Consider the following 11,605-nt stretch of genomic DNA (forward strand, 5'->3'; position numbering starts at 1 on the left):
TGTCTTATTTGCTACCCTGTATTTCTAAAGGAGCCTGAGGACTTTCCCTCGCTGAGCCATACTCCGTGGTCATCCACTTTACTCTCCGAACTAGCTATCCATCTCTGAGCACCTATTGGGTATATTATTTCATTTAATCACCCTAACAACTTAGGAAAGCAACACATTTTATCTCGGCTCACAGAGAAGCAAATTGAGGAATAAAGAAATGGAGACCATTTGGCCAAGGTCACAACACAAGCACGGATTGAAACAGGATTTAAATTGCCCCCTGATGCACCCACCTCTACTTGACCCTGAAGATCTATTTTGCCTTTGTGCTAAGCTGCCGTTCATATAGAGCCTGGGGACTCTCAGGCTATCATGAGGTTACATTAAGAAATACAGAGTGCAGATAAATCCCCCAGCGCTCTGTTCCTAAAAGCATGCACAACACAAGCCTCACACCCAAAGACTTTGTATCAGCTGAGAGAAGGCAGAAGGAATTATCAAATGTTTGTGTGATTACCTGGGCAACCTCGCCAGTGCTATGTAAATGCATAGTGACGAATCAGCCAAGGCAGTGAAGGGAGTTTTCTAGATATGGGCATTTTTCATTTGTGCCTGTGATTTGCTCGGCTTGGTATGTGGAGAGGGAAAGGGCTTCTATCTACTTGGCATAATGATGGACGCAGAAATGAAATCCTTTAGCCCATGTTTAGGTAAGGCATTTTAAACTTTCTGCAATCTAGGTGTGTCTATTTCTGTGTTTGTAGCACACGGGAGACTAGGACAGGAATTTTCACGTGTTGAGACAAAGTGGGAGTCTGTAGTGGGCAGTGGGATATTCCTGGAGAGGCAGAGTTAATGCTTGACAAATGTCAAACACAGATGGCTATTGATTAGCAAGAAGGATCGCTGGCGAAATAATATTAAGACTTTCAGGGGACTGAGGACCATTACCAGTTTTCACTTTTCTGATACTCGAGGGAGAAGCAGATGCAGATCTCAGCTCCCTGGGGTTTGGCAGGTTGAGGCTTTCTAAGGGCATCTGTAGTTTTATAGTGCCATCATGTGGTTGCTTCTCAATTTGTTCAAAACCATTGCCAGAGCCTGATCTGTCGGAGAGAGGCTCCATGATTCAGATGGCATCCGGTTAAGATGGCTAAGGGAAGCATCGCCCGCTGCTGCTGCTACAGTGACAGTGTGTGCTGGAGAGGGGTCAGGGCAGGTGGCGCGAGGAGAATGCAGGCCTTAGGACTGGATCCTGTAGTCAGGAAGCAGGCTGAGAGGAAATGTATCCCCACTGGGATTATGACCACACTGATGGACCGAGGTGCAAAACACAGGTTTAAAAGGATTCCACAAAGGTAGGAATGATCTGCAACCATTGTATCCTGGATGGGCCTGAGAAATGAGGAAAGAACCTGAGTTGAAATCCAATTACACCTGGCCTGGTCACTCAGTGGCTCTTAAGAAAACCTACTGTCCCTGGGACCTCCCTCAAGACAGTGCCTGAGTCTTCTGAGGTAGACCTGCACGCTCCTCTAGGGAAAGGCTCCCATTGACACTTCTTGCTGTGTCCTTTACTTCCAACAGGGAACAGAATCCTCTCCACTGGAGACAATGAGGTCTGGAGTTGCATTTTCCAGGGCCCTCTGACAGAAGGATAAGCAGGCTACAGGCTCTGTGAAAACAAACAGAGCTGAAACAAGCTAGAAAAGTCAAGTTTTTCCACTATCCCTTGTGTGTGGGCAGACACCACAATGCAGGTGTGAGTTGCTTTGTAGTAGAAAAGATGGAAATTCTTGATGTCCTGAGGTGAATGAATGGTGAATGGTGACATGATGAAGCTTCCTTAGCAGAGGCTAGAAGAGGACCAGTCTACGTCATTGGTTAAGAAGTAAGTGCATATTTGCTTTCTGAGACTGTGATTTTTCCTCAGTTGGAAGTGAGGACCAAACCCAGGAAATTTATTCAAGCAGATATTATTCAAGCCCTCTCCACGTGGGGCTGATTGCAGAAATATTGGGTACATCCTGGGTTTTCAGTAGAGATAGACTTGGCTTCCTGAAAGTCTGACTTTATAGAAGAGCTGGTCCATTTTTATAGTCAGTCTCTTAGCTCTAAGGGGCTATGACTCAATAATCTGCCTGAAAGCAAATGGTCAGTGCTAGGAGACCTCCTTTTGAGTCAGAGCTGGAACTGCGAAAAGATCCCAAATCTGTTCATTGCCATCACTGTGACAAACAAGCTAACACAGAAACTTACGGAAACTGAAACATGTATTTCAGCTCATGGTCTCAGGCAATGATCGTCTAGATTCGCTTTGGACCTGAGGTGAGATGCAATATCACAGCAGCAAGGTCTCCTCCCTAAGGCAGTGCCCCGGCCAGCGGGGTCTTCAACGGGGACCTAAAGGGAGGGCCGGCGAATGAGAGAGACAAGAGACACAAAGAATGAGAGTAAGACAGGACGTCTGATCAAGCTCCAAAATTTTATTTTTCTCTCAAGGCATATATAGGTAGGCAAAGGGGGTTGCAAGCAGAAAGGGACTTAATTATGGGCTGTTCGGCCAGCAGGGAATGTTGCTCTGAAGGTTATCTATCTGCTCTTGTCTAACTGCCTAATTGCTTAACTGCAGCTCATTCACCTGATATCTGAGAAGAGGTTCTGGTATCTGTGAGAAGAGGTTCTGGTGCTATGGAGACTTAAGTAAGGCCTAGATCTAAGAAAAGAGGAGAGAAACCTAAATATAGCAGCTTGTGTGTCAAGGGTCGCTTAGGCTTATGACTCCCGTCAAGGCAGGAAGCAGAATGGAGAAAGGAAGAGGCCAGAATAAGATCTGGCCCCTGAGGACATGCCCCCAGCCTCCTGTGAGTCACATTGTCCAGCGCCTCCCAAAGTAAGCACAGTTAGCTGGAGACCAAGTTTTTAACACAGGAACCCATGGAGACATTTCACGTTTGACTCATAACATCACCCTATCTATCCCTGGTCAGAAGCAAGCCTTTGAGTGGATAGGACCATGAAGAAGCCCGCTGGTAAATACTGGAGCTAAAATGGATTCATGCTAAACCTTCCCTGACCTCCCTGACTGGTACATGGCTGGGCAGTTTGGTGATCTGCTGCCTGGGTCACGGAGGGGGAACTGTAAGAGATGAATGTCAGGGAAAGGAGAAAGCAGTTTGAGGTTGATGAGGTAGTGGTAGAGTGGCACATTTGGTGAGCAGCTGGGCATGGTGGGAGACGTGAAGGGAGTTTGCCAGTGACTTGTGGGTGTCTTGGTGCTAGCCTGATCCAGTTAAGAAACTCTATGTGATTTCTAGCTAGGACCACAATCTGGAGAGAGCAGAGGTGCTTGCACACAAGGCTGGAGGTACACATCTCTAAGGGAGAACTTTTCGTTTGCTTCTCACATGGCTGGGAATGCAACTCCAGACCTACACATGGCATCTCTGAGAGGGAATGCCATACATGCTGTTTAATTGACTGAATTATCTGAAATAATTCTAACCTGTGCAGAAGCAAAGCTAGGGTTCTTTCCTCTCCTGTTGGCAATTTTTATTCCCACCTTCATCGCATTCTTCAACTGGAGGTGGACATACCCAATTCTCATCTAATACTGACATTCAGTTGTCAATTTCTTATAAAGTGAGCAGTGGAACAGAAACCCTAGTTGAAGCAATATGGATTGTACCATAAACTATTTCTGGAAATGAGCAAAATAGAAGTGAGTTAACTAGAAAGGAATTTGGTTCCAGGTAGGAGCATATTTGTTTTTAATTTCCAACCATTTTTGAATCAGCTCCTTGAGGGCTGATATGGAAAGAGAAAACATTTCACAAATCTCATGCATAATTTATGCTCTCTCTATACTCCACCTGAATAGTTCTTCAGTGTTTTACTTTCAATTTATTTCATTATTTTTATTAGACTGATTTTGAAAGGGAAAGTCTATCGCTACTGAAAATGGAATGCTGAGCCACACGTAATGTTTTACACCTGTAACCTCAGTAATTAGGAGGATGAAGCGAGAAGGTCATTGAGCGTTTCAGACCAGCCTGGACTACATAGTGCACCCCCGGATAGCCTGGACTACAGAATAAGACCTTGTCTCCAAAGGAAACAATAAAGAAAAGAAAATGGAAGACTAAATATAAATGCATCACAACCATTGTGTGAATATAACAATCACACTCTTCACTCTAGACAGTCCCCCACACACACACCTTGCCCAAACCTTCTATTCTACCAGCAATACTGGGGACACATTTGGAGAACTGCTCAGGAAACAGTTAAGGCTCTGGCTCTTGTGTCAGAAGAACTGGGCTCAACTTTCAGTTGTAAATTAAGACCGAATATTCAGCCTCTGCAAACTTGAGGTTTTCATCTGTAAAACCAAGTGTTTGCTTCACTGAGTTGATTCAGAGGAAGTATGCACAAAAGATATAGTACCATACCTGGTACATGATAAACAATAAGTGTTAGCTGTCATTATCACCATCAACAACAACAATATCATATTTTTCTCTTAAAGCTAGGTTACCAGCACACAATTCTTTCTATTAACTAGTTTGCAAACCTTTCACACTGTAGTTATACACAGGAATGATGATCAGAACATGATGAGGGTGGATGTCTCAAAAGATGTTCATGCTACTAAAATTAAAAGGCCCAGTCAATGGAGTTATTGGATTCCATGTTGAAAAGCCAAGTCACTAAGTCAGAGGCTAAGTATGCCCATCAGCTTGGGGGTTTGATTTTAATATTGCCTTCTCTTTCCTAGACCCTGGCTCTCTGCAGTACTTTTTCTCCTGGAGTGAATCAATCAGAATCCTGACAGAAAACAGTGAGAACTCAAAGGAACTATTTACAGAGGTGGAAGGGAAAAAACAAGGTCATAGCAACCACCGAAAGTTGCTAAAACCCTAAAGACAGGAGGGCAAAGGGAAGAAGCTGTTGCTGGAGGTCTAAGGTAGCCATTGTCCATTGTCATAAAAGGGTGCTGAATCTCATTCCCCTCTGGAGTCAACAGTGAGAGAGCAGAGAGAGGACCTGGTGCAAATAGGTCTTCTGCTTGCCTGTCTCCTGAAGTACCTCCAAGAAACTAAGACCAGCTGTAATTTAAAAGGCAAGGAGATAAGGAGACACACCACACTCAGAGGTCAGCAGAGTGGGCCAGAGTACACATTCATCCAACATTATGATGTTTACAGATCTATGCTACAACCCTGGACACCTCAATTCTTGGTTAAAAACAAGTTGTAAATGTCAAATAAATCACACTGAGAATGTATGTGTGTGGGGGTGTGCAAACAAAATACCAGATGCTCCACAGTTTATGATGGGGTCATAAAACATCTCTCATTAAGTTGAAGATATTGCAAGTAGAAAATAGATTTAGTACTCCTAATTGCTGAACATCACAGCTTGACTTAACCTACCTTCGTGTGCTCAGAACACTTGGCCTGCAATTGGACATTGTGAAAGGTTACCTGCCACATATTGCTAGCTTGGGGAAAGATCAAGATTCAAAATACAGTTTGTACAGAATGTATACCTATTTTCCAGAACTCTAAAAGTAGAGCCATTGGAAGTTGGGGGCGGGCATATAGAGTGGCATGTACCAACCACTAGAGCATGAAGACAGCACCCCCAACAGGCCAGAGGATCCTTTACAAGAGCTAGCAGCAGCTCAACACTTAGCTCTCATATAGGAAGTAGAGAACTATGGGAAGTTCGTTTAGCTAGTTGCCCAAGCAGCATAATTTTGGAGGTGAAAGGGAAAGCATTGTGGGTTTCATCTTTACCTGAAAGCCAGTATAATTAGGAAACATTGCAATTTAAATCAGTCACCTAGTCACAAAGAACATCCACCTCTTTGGAGAGAACACAGCGCTGTCACAGGGGCAGGGACTGAACACCCGAGCCAGCTTCTTCTCACAGAGTTTGGAATAATAATGGCAGATGCACAGCTGTGAAGGCAAAGCCATCACCTGTCAGTGCCATAGGCATCCAGAGCCCATTAAAGTAGGCAACCCTTCCCTTTGAATGTCTCTGTTGAGTGAAGTCCCAAGAAGGCAGCAACAGTAGTCTTGAGTGAAGAAAGCAGCTTGCTCTTCTAACAGTCCTATTATCAGAGCAAGTCCCATCTACGTTTCTCTCAAGCTCATTCTTAGTTGTGATAAAATGCACATAAAATGTACTATCTTAATCATTTTTAAGCGTACAGCTGAGTCGTGTTAAGTACATTCTCATTTTTGTAAAACCAACCTCCAGAACCCTTTCATCTTGGAGAATGGACATTCTACACTCATTAAACAATTTTCATTTCCATCTGGCTTCGACTTCTCTACACCACTCACATAAATGGTGTTATACATTATTTTTGTGAGTGGCTCCTCTTACTTGGCATAACGTTTCAATGGGTCATTGAAGTTGTCGCAGGTGTCCACATTTTGTTCATATTTAAGATTGAGCAATATTATACTGTATGGTTACATCTTGTTTATCTGTTCACCTATTGCAAGATACTCAGGTAGTTTCTGCTTCTTAGTCATCAGTCATAATGCTGTGATCATCTATACAAATATCTCTTCAAAAACCTTTGTTTTCAGTTTGAGTATGCTCATAAATTGAATCACTGTTGTATGAGCTTTTTATTCACTTACAATCTAATTAGTTCTGAAGTTACAGATTAATTTTTTTTTTCTGAACAGGACAATGTGGGTTCCTTCTGTATTCCATAAAACAAGGTATTGTGGAGGAAAGGATCTAAAACTTGACATCATAGCTTTTGGATACCAGATGCCATTTTAGGGCTGAGAATATATATCAATGGTAGAACATTTGCCTAGCAAGTGTGAAGCCTTGGGAAAATCCCAAGGGATGGTAGAGGAGGGGGCAGGAAAGCTGGCAGTGGAGAAAATGAAAACAAACCCATTTTAATGCTGTAAAGGCTATGTACTCTTGGACATGTTCCTTAACATCCCAGTAACCTGTGTAGTCCACTCATGAGAGTGGACTAACTCATGTGATTGATCTCCTAGGGGTGTCATAGCAAAGCACCAATAACTTTGTGTATCAGGCACTTGAAATGTACTTTTTCACAGATCTGGACACTAAAAATCCCTAATCAAGATATCAGAAAGATCAGTTCCTTTTGGAGAACTCAGAGGAAAAAGGCTATGCCACACTTCCTTCTCTCTGTTTCCTGTGGCTGTTTTTAGAAGTCTTTGGAGTCCTTAGAATGCAGCTCCATGACTCTGAAGTCTGCCCTCTTCCTCCTGTGTGCCTGAGTGTCCGTGATGCATTCTCTTCTCTGGGATCACCTAAATCCCCTTCATTTTACAAGGACACCAGTAATTGAATAAAAGCCACACTATGATAAAAGTACTGGAGAGATTAGGGACACAAGGGACATAATTCAACATAATCAAGGCAGTTTACAGCAAGCCCATAGCTTATATCAACTTAAATAAAGAAAAACTCAAAGCAATTTCACTAAAATCAGGAACAAGACAAGGTTGTCCACTCTCTCCATACCTATTCAAATATAGTACTTGAAGTCTTGGTGAGAACAATAAGACAACTGCAGGAGATCAAGATCATACAAAGTGGAAAGGAAGAAGTCAAAGCATTCTTATTTTCACACTACATGACAGTATACATAAATGACCCTAAAAATTCCACCAGGAAACTCCTACAGCTGATAAACACTTTCATAAAAGTGGCTGGATAAAAAAATAAATAGCTATCCTATACACAAATGACAAACAGACTGAGGAAAAAAAACAGGGTGACAAGACCTTCCATAATAGCCTCGAATAATACAACATATCTTGGAGTAACTCCAAGCAAGGAAGTGAAAGACTGGAACAATTAAAAACTTTAAGACATTGAAGAAGGAAACTGAAAAAGATATCAGAATATGGAAAGATCTCGCATGCTCATGGATCAATAGGATTAATATAGTAAAAGTGGCCTTCCTAAAAAAAGCAATCTACAGATTCAATGCAATCCCCATCAAAACTCCAACACAATTCTATATAGAATTTGAAAGGACAATTCTCAGTTGCATATGGAAATATAAAAAACCCAGGATAGATGAAACAGTAATTCATAATAAAAGAACTGCTAGAGGTATCACCATTCCAATTTCAAATTGTGCAACAGAGCTATAGTAATAAAAATGGCATGATATTAGCACAAAAATAGACACATTGATCAATGGAATCAAAATGAAGGCCAAGCCATAAATCCACACACATACGAACACATGACTTTTTTTTATAAAGAGGCCAGAAATATACCCTGGAAAGAAGACAGCATCTTCAAAGACTGGTGCTAGTAAAACTAGATGTCTGCAAGCAGAAAAATGCAAATCAATCTATATTTATCACCCTGCACAAAACTCAACTTCAAGTGAATCAAAGACCTCAACATAAAACCAAATGCACTGAACCCGACAGAATAGAAAGCGGGGAATAGCCTTCAGTTCATCGGCACAGGAGACTACTGGACATCAACAGTGCAGGCACCAAGATCAGCAATGAACAGGTGGGACCTCAAGAAACTGAGACGCTTCTGCACTACAGGGGACACTGTCACTTGGACAAAGTGTCACACTACAGAATGGGAAAGGATTTTTACCCACTCCACAGCTAATAGAGGACTAACATCCCAAATACATAAAGAATCAAAAAACTAGATATCAATAAAATAACCCAATTTTAAAATGAAGTACAGACCTAAACAGAATTCTCAGAAGAGGAAACTCAAATGGCTGAGAAACGACTTGAAGAAATGTTCAACATCCTTAGTCATCAGGGAAATGCAAATCAAAACTAGGTTAGATTTCATCTTACACCCATCAGAAGAGCAAAAATCAAGAAAATGAATGACAGTTCATGCAAGGATGTGAGGTAAGGGGGACACTCCTCCATTGCTGGTGGGAGGGCAAACTTGTACAGCCACTGTGGAAATCAATGTGGCGATTCTTTAGGAAGATGGGATTTGACCTACCTCAAGATCCAGCTAGACCACTCTGGGACATATACTCAAAGGTCACTTCATCCTATCAGAGACACTTGTTCAACCATGTCCAACCACGTCCATTGCTGCTTTACTCATAATAGCCAGATATTGGAAACTACCTAGATGTCCCTCAACAGAAGAATGGATAAAGAAAATGTGGTACATTTACACAATGAGCTATTACTCAGCCATTTAAAAAAATAAAATCACAAAATTCACAGATAAATGGATGGGACTAGGAAAAAAAATCATCCTGAATGACACAACTCAGACCCAGAAAGACAAATATGGCATGTATTTGCTTATACATATGTGGACATTAGCCGTTAAGTCAATGATAACAAAGCTACAATCTGTAAAACCACAGAGGTTAGGTATAAAGTAAGAAATTAGAGGGAGACAGATAGATCTCCCTAGGAAAGGGAAGTAGAATAGGTATTTATGGACGAATGGGCTGTAGACTGGAACACGAGGCTCAAGTGGGCGGGGGGAAGGAGGATGAAGGAAGGAATATGCAGAGAGAGTGCTAAAACTAAGGGTCATCTGAGGGTCAATAGTCAAACCTAATATAGAAGATGCTTTCTAAATGAAGGCAATGTAAATGAAATCACCAAATAATGGGGCAGACAGAGCCCCATTGTCACCAAATGAAGCTTCTAGTACTGGGATTGGGTTACATCAAATTTAGTTGTTGGCCAAATGGGTCCCCTGGAAGCCCCCAAACAACCCAGGCTGTTGCCAAGACTATAGATTGGTTTCCAAAACTAATGGCAGGGCCCCATTGATGAAGCCAACAAGTACATAACTCATTCAATAGGAAGAAGTGGAGCTGGTGCCTTCACAGAGCCATCACACCTATGTGCTAGCATCTTTGGTCCAGGAAGGTATTCTGCATGCTACCAAATGAGAAACATAAACAACAACCCAGCCACAAACCTTTTGATCTACAGTGGTGTCCTGCCTGTAAGATATGCTACTGCAATGGTGGCACAAAGTCTGTGGGAATAACCAAACAATATCTGACTTGATTAAAGGACCATTACACAAGATGGAATCCATACTGGCTAAACACTGCTTGGGTGACTACAAATCTGAGACTAGACAGCCCAGGGACCTAGGGTAAAACCAAATGCTACTGTTCTAAAGAGAGAGAAAGAAAGAAAGAAAGAAAGAAAGAAAGAAAGAAAGAAAGAAAGAAAAAGAAAGAAAGAAAGAAAGAAAGAAAGAAAGAAAGAAAGGAGGGAAGGAAGGAAGGAAGGAAGAAAGAAAGGAGGGAAGGAAGGAAGAAAGAAAGGAGGGAAGGAAGAAAGGAAGGAAGGAAGGAGGGAAGGAAGGAAGGAAAGAAAGAAAGAAAAGAAGAAAGGAAAGGAAGGAGAGGAAGGGAGGAGAGGAACGAAGGAAGAAAAGGAAGGAAGGAAAGGAAGGGAGGAGGAAGGAAGGAAGGAAGGAAGGAAGGAAGGGAGGGAGGGAGGGAGGGAGGGAGGGAGGGAGGGAGGGAGAATGGAAGAAGAAAGAGGGGAAGGGAAGGGAAGAAAAAAGTGTAGCAATAAAATAACTCCTAATCTCCTAGTCACATCCAGCTATACTCATAGATCAGTGTTTGGCTCAGCCATCATCAGAGAAGCTTCCTCCTTCAGCAGATGAGAGCAAACACAGAGACGCACAGCCAGACAACATGCAAAGAGTGAGAGACCTCTGAACACTCGGTCCTCAATGGAATGTCTCCATCAAATCCCTCACTTCAGGGCTCAGGGAAGCCTGCAGAAGAGTAGGCAGGAAGAATGTCAGAGCCAGTGGGTATGGAAGACACCAAAAACCAAACAAGGCTCTCTAAATCAGCGTGATCAATGCACATACGAACTCACAGAAAATGAGGCAGCATGCACAGATTCTGCACAGTTCTGCACCAGTTGAGGTCCTAGAGCTGGAAGGAGAAATTGACACACGCCCCCATCCCTCACCTAGAAGCTATCTCCAATTGATAACCACTTGCAAATGAAAATTCAGTTTCCCCACAAGGGAGTCTCACTGGGGAAACAAACTACTCTTAAAGGGCAGGCTGGATGCCCAGCAGCAGACCAACAGAAAACAAACTCAACAGCATCGTTGAAGGTTCCTTGTCTCATAATGTGTCAGGGCTCTTCCTTTTTTATCTTATTATTTTTATTTTATTTATGCATTTTTTTCTTTTCTCTTTTTACCTTACAAGTCCTTTGCACACTCTATCATGGCTTCCAGTTTAGTGTCTTTAGAGGACTCCTGAGGGTGAGAATGAGTTGGACTCTGTTTCTTGTGCCTCCTCTTGGGCTCTTTTCCTTCTGTTCATTTCTTTTGTCCAATTCCAGTGTGTTAGTTTTTGTTTCATCTTACTATATTATATTATATCATACCATGTTACATTATATTATATTATATTATATTATATTATATTATATTGTATTGTATTGTATTATATTATATTATATTATATTATATTATATTATATTATATTATATTATATTATATCATATCATATATTATGTTATATTATATTAAAATCCCAGGGAAGCCTATTTGTTTTCTAGTGAGAGACAGTAAGGGGGTGGAT

General features: G+C 41.9%; 1 long non-coding RNA gene across 1 annotated transcript; it reads left to right on the forward strand.

The window, feature by feature from the left end:
* The first annotated feature begins 613 nt into the window (after nt 1–613).
* Nucleotides 614–10,150, forward strand: LOC128118586 (uncharacterized). Its single transcript, XR_008221270.1, has 3 exons — nt 614–701; nt 1,579–1,882; nt 4,769–10,150. It is a non-coding gene; the product is annotated as an uncharacterized LOC128118586 (long non-coding RNA).
* The last annotated feature ends 1,455 nt before the right edge of the window (nt 10,151–11,605 follow it).

This window comes from Peromyscus californicus, unplaced genomic scaffold (genome assembly GCF_007827085.1).
Source record: "Peromyscus californicus insignis strain IS unplaced genomic scaffold, ASM782708v3 Scaffold_22__1_contigs__length_63687245, whole genome shotgun sequence".
Lineage (NCBI taxonomy): Eukaryota > Metazoa > Chordata > Mammalia > Rodentia > Cricetidae > Peromyscus > Peromyscus californicus.